Below are 9,564 nucleotides of genomic sequence, written 5' to 3' on the forward strand. Positions count from 1 at the left end.
GTATGGTCCATTTCCTGGGCCATATTCTTATGACCGCGTCAAACAAATTCTCCTCTTCAGCGTACTTGTTACTCGGCTTATGCTTAACTTAGGGTTCCATCTGCTACTCCTTTCATTGAAACAAGGTCTTTTTGAGAATTTTGGAATTTTTGAGACTTGTGTTTTTAGACCATTGGGACCCGGTAGCTAGAGATGACATTGAGCATGATAACGTACCTCCTCCTCCTCCTTCACCACCGGTGTTTTAATGAAGATACCATGCGCCAAACAATACTCCTATGGATGCCTTGAGGAACATGAATTCTAGTATCGCGCAGGATGTTTCTTCGCCAGAAGAGATGATTACTTCCCGAATGACTTCCAAAGAAGAAATGAGAAATCGCCAAGGCCAATTCCAGAGAATGATGATGGCAAATCAGGCAGCAATTCAAAGATCGGTTACTTTCTGATCTATAGGCCACATTCCGACTAGTCATTTCGGCTGAAGTTAAATCGTGGCGAAGACGTAGAAACCGAGTTCATCTTCTGCTAACCCTAAGATTCCAAATGGTGTTTATTTCCTTTGGTTTAGAAATGACTATGTCATTTATTTCCCTTATGCATTGCATTTTTATTTTTTTAGTGATAAATTATTATATATCGGTTGATTTCTCATAATTTTGTATCTCCAGACGGTTTGAATGAGAAATTATTTATGTTATGCGAATATAGTACTTTCAAAAATATGAGTTTGCTCCTTGATTCATTGGGCCTACTCTCAAAGCCCAACGGACTGATCCAAACGGTCAGATGCCCAACGGTCAGAAATCAAGTTATAAATACAACTCTCCTTTCCACTTTCACTCATTCCCTTCTCTCACTCTTCACACATTCATCTTCACAAATTTTCAATTTCTTGAACATAATGAATAAAATAGAAGCGATGGGAAAAGGAGCAACGAATGGGCTATCACATTAATTGTGATAACAATGTTTATCATTATTCTCTTGTCACTCATGCACAACATGATCCAAACATCTAGATCTATGTAACCTTTTTTTTTTTTTCATTTTGTATATTAGTATGGTGTGTTAAATAATTCTCACACATTTGTACGGGTTACGTATTAAATAGAGAAGTTCCGTATTAAATATTTGTGTATATTAGTTGTCTTTTCCTCTATAAAATATATATATATATATATATATATATAATAAAATAAAAATAATAATAAAAATAATAATAATAATAATAATAATAATAATAATAATAAGTAAATAAATAAAGAAACCATAACAAAGAAAGGCCATCCAAAACTCACCAAAATAATTAATGGATACACATATTGTTCAGAGAAAATCGCGCACGCTACAAGGTACACATAACACTTGTCACACATGCAACTCGATTATTCTATCCATATTCTATTATTGAGTTATGATCATCATTTCTGAAATTACGTGTAAGTTTAACTACCCTGTGAAACTTTTCTCCGTATTTTCTAAACATTAAACCATCTCATTAATTGTATTTGGATATCTGACATGACAAAGACTTACTGTGGATCCCCTATGATGTTGTTCATAATCACATGGGTCATTAAATACACTTGGACTCCAGATTGGTATAGCCTCATAGATTGCCTATAAATCTCTTCTTTTTAAGGCATTATTATTCATACAATTTTCACTATCCTTCCCTCAGTAATGGCTCAACCAAGAAAAATAACGGCAGAGAAAGACTACCTAAAAACTTTCGAAGAGGGCCGGTTTTCTCCTTATTTTGACACCGAAATCATACGTCGCGGATGGACGCCTCTTCTATATCATTCAGCAGCTAGTTATTCCTGAGAATTGGTTTTGATGTTCTACCAATTTAGTTGATATGAAGATGGAAAATTCTACTTCAATGCCTATGGACAACGATTGGAATTGAATAAGGAAATGATCTCCGACATACTTCAAATCCCAATAAAAACCCAGGAGTCCCTTGTTCAAGAGTCATCATTCGATTCCGCAAAAAACTTTACTGCGAGCTACCGTATCTCATGGCGACGTCGAAAATACACATCACATGGTTCTTCAACGCTCTTTGAAACAGAATCAACGTGTTGTGCTCCACTGGTTGGGACATAATGTGGTAGGTACATCACACCAATCTGAAGTCACAAAGCCTCAACTTCACCTACTTTGGATTTTGCAAACTCAAAGAGATGACTTTTGTCTGATCCAACACCTCTGGAACGTAATCACCAAGAAAACAAGAAGGTCAGCAGCTCTACCCACTTTGGTTACGCAGATTATGATGCGTTGGGGTTATCCAATAATTTCTCCAGAGACACCCCTTCAAAGAGCATATATAAAGGTACTTCAAAATGGACTACTCCGTTGGTTTTGGACCCCCGATACTCGATAGATGAGCGGGAACACCCCAAGCTCAAATTCTGACCATTTATTTGATGAAAATGCCATCTTTGATATTATTAATCCCATGGAAGGCATTAAACTTCTTCATCGGGGTTTGAGGGAACTACACGCTCGTCGAAATATCATCATCACAACTCTTCTTCATTTTCCAAGATCGTCAAGCAACGCATGATGTTGAACAGGGAGGAGATCTTGGAAAATCATTCTCAATTCTTGCAAAATCACGCCTCTCTAATGGAAAATCAAACCGTACTCTCTCTGCCCAAGGGGACATTCAGATCGCATTTCGGCCAACAAATAGAAGACCTAAAAACAGTTTGGTGCAAAATATGCATCTCCAAGAGCAATATAAGAATCCATGATATTACTAAGTCAATAAGTATATAATCATCTATGTTATTACGTTTTTTCGTCTTACTATGAATTTTGTCTTATCTTTTTGTCTTCTTTTGTACGCAATGCTTAATAGGATTGTCATCATTTCCATTGTGACTAATATAATTTTAACATGTGCTACAGGAGGGTCTATTTTCTTACATACTCATTTTTCCATCCAGTTTGCCTATATCGTTACCTATTTCTTTACTTCATCCACCATGGCCTCTTCATCAAACATTGCATCTTCATCATCCATGGTACCTCCCAAACTCATTCCTGAGCAATTCTTTCAGTCTATGATGGATTCCAATGCCTATGGCCATCTCTTCCATGATTACATCACAAACATTGGGTGGTCTTCCCTAATTCTTCAACCTGACCAAACTTATTCTCCGAGTTTGGCTGCATACTTTTATGCTAATATGGATGACACACCAGCATTCAACCATGCGCATGGTTTCTACTTAGATGGGTTCACAATCTGAGTTGGTGACACACCTCATATCTTTTCTGAACAACAACTTGCCCTATCTTTGGACCTTCCATACCACGAACCCGCTGCATCTTGGCAGTACATCTATCATAATTCTTACCGTTCCTTTCGGTGGGCAAGCGTTTAGCGACTCTTATGGTGATGGTCTTGAGATCAAACGAAGGAGAGATGGCCATGTGCCATGGCGCAACATCACCATTCCATTAGCAAGCATGACAATGAACATGGGACTTGTAATGTTATTTGTACTCCTAAACATTATGGGAGATTGACATTTTTCTACCGCCAATGAGGCGCTTCGCGTTGTATTCATTACTACTAGCTTCGGGTCATGCATTATTTAACATTTTAGGTTGTGTTATCTCCACTGAAACAAGCTCGCGACTTTTCGTGATCGGTATATACTTTTACCGGTCACCGCTTGCGGATCATGAAGACACATTTCCCACAGTTTGCACCACTTTTCATGATCGGGTCAAGGTAGATTCCATGTGCCCAAAAAACGTAATCATTCGCTCATTGAGGTTTTGTCAATGGAAGCGTCCGCCGATACCGAGGCATGTTCGATGTTACCCAAAGGGACGAAAAAGATGAAGACCAATTTGAGGGAATCACGGAGACAAAGAATGGGCGTAAATTTGGCGGACTATTATCTATTGGGCGATGCTAAGGAAATGCATTTCCTTAAAGAGGACGCCCCACCTTCACGTCCTGCTGGATGGTAAATTTGAGTTTGCCATTGTACATATATCTAGCTAAACCTTCTGTTTGGTGTGCTATTGTTTTTCATGTTTCGTATGCTATGGTTCATTATTTCGTGTGCTATGTATTGTGTGCTATGTTTAGTGTGCTATTGAACATTTTCTTGTTCTTTCTGAATAATATATTATGATCTCCAACCTCTCTGTTCCAGCAATCTAGCCCTAATTTCCACTACACCATAATAGTTTTTTTGTGACACTGGGTTTTTCTCGTTTGTGACGCCAAACTGGCGTCAGGATGTTTGTGACGGCATATTGGAGTCACAAAAACACTCAAGCCATCACCAATAATTCGATAATTATATCATTTAAATTTTGAGGAGTTTTACTAAATAAAGTGACAGCAAAAGAGCGTCAAGAATCTCAAAGACTAAAAAATTACAACTAAGGGACCGTGTTTTCTCCAATAAGTTATAACCCAACTTTCTTGTCTCCTTGCAGCGAAAAAAAAAAAAAAACTTTCTCATCTCCTCCGCCACTCTTCCTCTCAACCTAGAAATGAATGAAGGTTGTCCTGACTCTAGAAACGATTGAAGTATTAAGATCTAGCCTTGAAATTTCTTTCTACTAATACTGAAGACAAAGATGTTGAAGAAGAAGGAGATGTAGCGATTTTAACTAATGGAGAAAGCTTTCAATTTGTTGAATTATTTCAAAAATGGGTTTTTGTAGATCTGTTGTTGATTCAAATTTGGAGAAGTCGGCCACCACCGCCATCAAGTAAGTCTCTCTCTTCGCTTCTTATTTTCTCTATCTAACACACTACTTCTTCCTTTTGTTCTCTCTCAATATTGTACTTAGTTTTAGCGCCGCTCCATTTGCGAGGGGTCACTTGCACAACAACATATTCGGTGAATTATCTCTCGCTCTGTCACTTTCATTTCAAATTTTTTGAAGCCTTGAGCAATTTCATTATTACAACACTTATACTTTATTTCAAAACCCCTAATTTCTTTGAAAAATCAAAATCATCCATTCATTTTTATATTGAATTGTTAAGGTTTCCACTAGATATTTCTACAAAAGCAAAGCTTTTATTTTTACTTTTGATATATTGAACTGTTGGATGTTTAATTTTTTTAAATATTGAGATGTCTCTATGTGAAACTCTTACAATTCTTGAGAGCTATTTAAGAGATATGTTGCTATTAAGGGACCAAGCTCATTCATTTTTCAGCTTTTTCATTTGTTTTATACATAGTGGCAGATGCTTTAAGTTTCCTTAATTTGTTGTATTGTTGTCCTCCCTTGTTGTTGATTTAAAATGAATATGTGATGATGTAAAACAAAGATGTCCACTGCACTAGTAGTTTTTCCATTGGAATTCTTGGTTACAAGCTCCAGTTAGAACTGAAATATAGAACGAGGGTTTTAGCAACTGCACCATGTCCTTCCTTCAGGTTCATGAAGCACCATGTCTAGTTTCTGTTACTAATCTTTCTTTATCTCATATGATTTGGTGGCCCGTTCCTATTCTACCTCTAGTTGCCTATCATAATGATAACTTTCCTTGCCACAACTATATGTGCCACATACAATAGTTTGTCTATTATTTGACTATTGTAACTGATACTGTAGTTTTTGACTTGTGGTTGGTTAGTTCTCCTTGAGCTCTACTATTTTTTTTTTGTTGATATGAGAGTGAGTGTGGCTTTTATGTAACTCATAGTTTTATTTGATTTACAGGTTTGTTGGTTGTCTCTTCAAAGGATAATGAGCCAATCAATAAGTTTGTTGACCTTTTAACACCAATCGGTTCCCTCTCCTTAATAATCGGGTGCAAATGGATCCAAAGATCTTGAAGCAATACTTGCTAGTTCATGATATCCAAGATGGCACTTCAGAAAAGTATGTTATACTCTTTTAGCGTCATTTTCTCTACTATGTAGGAGTGAAGAAGCATTGGTCTATATATTGTTTTTTTTTTCCGATAATATGTTATTATATATTGTTAGTACTATTATTGTAGCTTTTGTAAATGTTTGGTAGCGCTTTTGTAAATGTTTGGTAGCCAAATAGACTTGTGCGAATGGAACTTATGACAGTAGATGTATTTTCATAACGTATTAGTAGTATATATAGTTATATATGCATGTATGTATTGGAAAAATGTAAAGTAGTAGTAGTCTCTCGGTGGTGTGTCTTGTGTGGACTCGTGAGTGTCTGATAATTGGTGGTGGATTGGTGGTGCAATGTGTGAACCGGTGGTGTGCAGTGTGGTAGTGGACTAGGGATGTGCATTGTGTACACTAGTGGTGTAATGAGTGAACGGATGGTCTGTGGATTTGTTGGTGCAATGGTGGATGGTGATGCGGTACTTGCTACTAGCTAGTGTGTCAATGTGTGAGTGTGCAGGTGGTGGTGTGAGTATGTTGCTAGCTAGTGTGAGTGTGTGCATGTGGTAATGTGAGTGTCTTTGTTAGCTAGTGTGTGTGTGTGTCGTAACATTTCAAGTACTATTTTTAGACTAATTCATTTTGCTTATGACTATTTTTAGATTAATTAATTCATTTCAGTATTAAGTTTTTAGCATATCTTATGTCTTGTCCTTGGTTAGCAGTTGTCATATTCAATATACTCGGGTGAGGTTTATACTTTCTCGTCTTTTATTAGTTGATTAATAAAGTTTTCTTCTTTTTTCGTGAAGGGCAAGTTTATAGTTGACAAGTTCTTTTCACTTGGTGGGAGCTTTGAAAGTGTTTCATTTCTGCTAAACCTTGGATACTTGCGAAGAAATATACCTTGTAGTTGTATATTGTTGTACTTTAAAATTGATAAGTGTAAAAGTTATTTGATAATAATGTTGAGAGGTATAATGTAAATCGTGAGTGTTCATCCTTGTGTACTTTGTAGACTATATTTTTTAAATGTTAAATGGGTTATTTGGCAAGTTTGAGTCATAGTGAAATTTTCAATGTTGAAGATATACTAGTGTGTTTTGTAGATTAATTACAGTGTTTTTTAAATAATTTTTTTTTTTTTTTTGGACAATTCTACAGGGTACAAGACTGTAAAATGATTGCTCATATAGCAAAATAATAATTATTATTTTTTTAAAACTAAAACACATTTAGTGACGCCATATAGGCGTCACTTTTTTAAATTCCGTCACAAAAAAAATAATGCCACAATGCCGTCACAAATGAGAAAATGGTGTCACATATTTGTGACGCCAAAATGGTGTCACAAAAATTAGTGACGCCAAAATGCCGTCACAAAAATTAGTGACACAAATTGAGACGCCAAATTTTTGACGCCAAATAGGCGTCACAAAAATTATTTGTGACGCCAAATAGGCGTCACAAAAAAGCTGTTATGGTGTAGTGTTTGCTCACGGTTCTCAGGTACTTTCTCTCTTTAATTATTGATCCTTCGAGGACTAAGCATCATTATGTTTGGGGGTGCTTTAAACCTGTAGCAAAAAATTAGGCATCTTGTAGCCTATATATAGTTTTTATTTTCATATTAATAATTGTACTTAGTGACAAAGTCTTGTTTCCTTTTCAATGATGAAAATTGTCTAGAAATCTCACATTAGTATCCTAATTAGGATTTGTTTTAAGAAACTTTAGATAATACGTTATGCAATAGTTTATACATCTTTTCATGAATATTCATGTAATCGAGTATCATTGATTGTACATAGCAGCAAGTAAGTTTCGAACCAACGGTTAGTTACTTAAACTATAAATCCTGTGAGAATCTAACCAAAAGCCTTGATATGAGTGATTTGTGTGTGATGACACGAGGAGTAGTTTTTCCGATTAGAGGAAATTACGATCTACTTACTTGATCACCACCCAACCCTAGGCGAGAATTTAGGCCTTCTTTGGATCGACATAGCTAAAAATTCTTACCTTGCTACAAATTTTACCGCTAGTCACTCCACTGAACCGTTCATCAAACCTTTCACTTTCACCAAAATTCCTTACCCATTTATTAAACCAAATAAAAGAACCTACCTAAGTGAGGAGTATGAGAAATAGGATGAAATGTGGAAAGAATAAAGAGAAAGACTTGTCCCAAATAAAAGTCGGGCCACTTGCTTCAGGAAAGGAAAATAGAATCATGTTCTTAAGCTATATATATATATATATATATATATATATATATATATATCCTTAGTATCTAGAGGCTTAAGAACAAGGTTGGAAAAACTCAGTTAGAAGAAGGAAAGGAAATAAGGATTTCTCTAGTGTAAATATATGAAGAACCTATTCTCTCATACTCGTAAATTTTGATTATCCATTTCCATTTTCTTGTACACTATCACCTAAGCCCCACAATACCTAATAAAGACCTCTAGCTCAATTAGGAGTAGGGTGGTGTGATAATAAGTAGTAGACATGATTGATCGACATCGGCTCCTCTGATTGTCATTGAGATGTAAGGAAACGTGTGCCCACTGCACACTGGAGTTAACAAAATCTGAGTGGTAAAATTTTGAGTGGAATTGTGTTTCGACACATACCTGTGAGAACCCATTTAGGTACGCTCTCCAAGGGATCCAGAAACAACCCTGCTAGTATATTTCAATGAAAAGTTCACTGCATGAATAATCATATGTAGATGTTTTAATTATTGAATACATATTAACTTGAGTTTCAAAGAAATCAATCCTTGTTCCCTGCTAAGGAGATGTATGGATATCTGAGATTAATTTAGGAAATGAGTTTCTGTCACTGAGTAGTTGTAGTATAAATGAAGTTTGTGAGTATCTTTTCTCGAAAAAACTCTTACGAGGCTATAACTCGTCCACTAGGGAATTCCTAGTGGTTTAAGGCCTTGTTGCATATGGTCAATGCAACCGCACTGCTGAAACGAGAATTAGTTTAGACTACTACACATTTTTGGCCACTTATCTATTTTAGTGTCTCTTCTTTGCTTGAGGACAAACAAAGTGCCGTTTGGGGGTAATGTGATAAGCACCCAAAAGTGTATTATGAAACCCCATTGAGACATATAAATTTGGTTAATTATGTGTTTAATAATCATGAAATAAATATGTTTTCATACTTTTGCGGTATTTGCAAGAAACATGGAAATATTGGTTAAACCTCAAATAAAGCACGAGGAACGGCAGATATATCTGAATTCTCCCAAATCCACACGTAAGCATCAAACTTCCAAAGCTCTTACCTCTCGAACCAGACTCGAATCGCGACCACGAGAGATGCTCGGATAATCGTATGATGAACTCTACGATAGGCGGAAATTGTAACACCGCCCAAAAATACCGAACCGCCATCGGATCTGCATTATGGACCCACTATCTTGGGCCACAAGATTGGATGAGCATCAATCATGGAGCATGTCAAGACAAAGATAACAAAATATTGGTGCAAAGTTGACACCTTGCATGTAATAAATTAGATTAGGTGTTAATAGTGAAAAAAAAAAGGCAAGGTGTCACTTTGTTTTAATGTGGTGGATAAAAATTCATTAATGTGGTTTGATAATTCACGTGGGAGGAAATGAGATTTCTCTCAAAATGGAGAAGAAATTAGACAAGGGTGGGGACACTCC

General features: G+C 36.2%; 1 long non-coding RNA gene across 1 annotated transcript; it reads left to right on the top strand.

Annotated features, from left to right (window-relative positions):
- Nucleotides 1-5,814: 5,814 nt before the first annotated feature.
- LOC147514914 (uncharacterized) lies at nucleotides 5,815-6,928 on the top strand. Its single transcript, XR_015213310.1, has 2 exons — nucleotides 5,815-5,886; nucleotides 6,686-6,928. It is a non-coding gene; the product is annotated as an uncharacterized LOC147514914 (long non-coding RNA).
- Nucleotides 6,929-9,564: the final 2,636 nt, after the last annotated feature.

Source organism: Coptis chinensis, chromosome 2 (assembly GCF_015680905.1).
Source record: "Coptis chinensis isolate HL-2020 chromosome 2, ASM1568090v1, whole genome shotgun sequence".
Lineage (NCBI taxonomy): Eukaryota > Viridiplantae > Streptophyta > Magnoliopsida > Ranunculales > Ranunculaceae > Coptis > Coptis chinensis.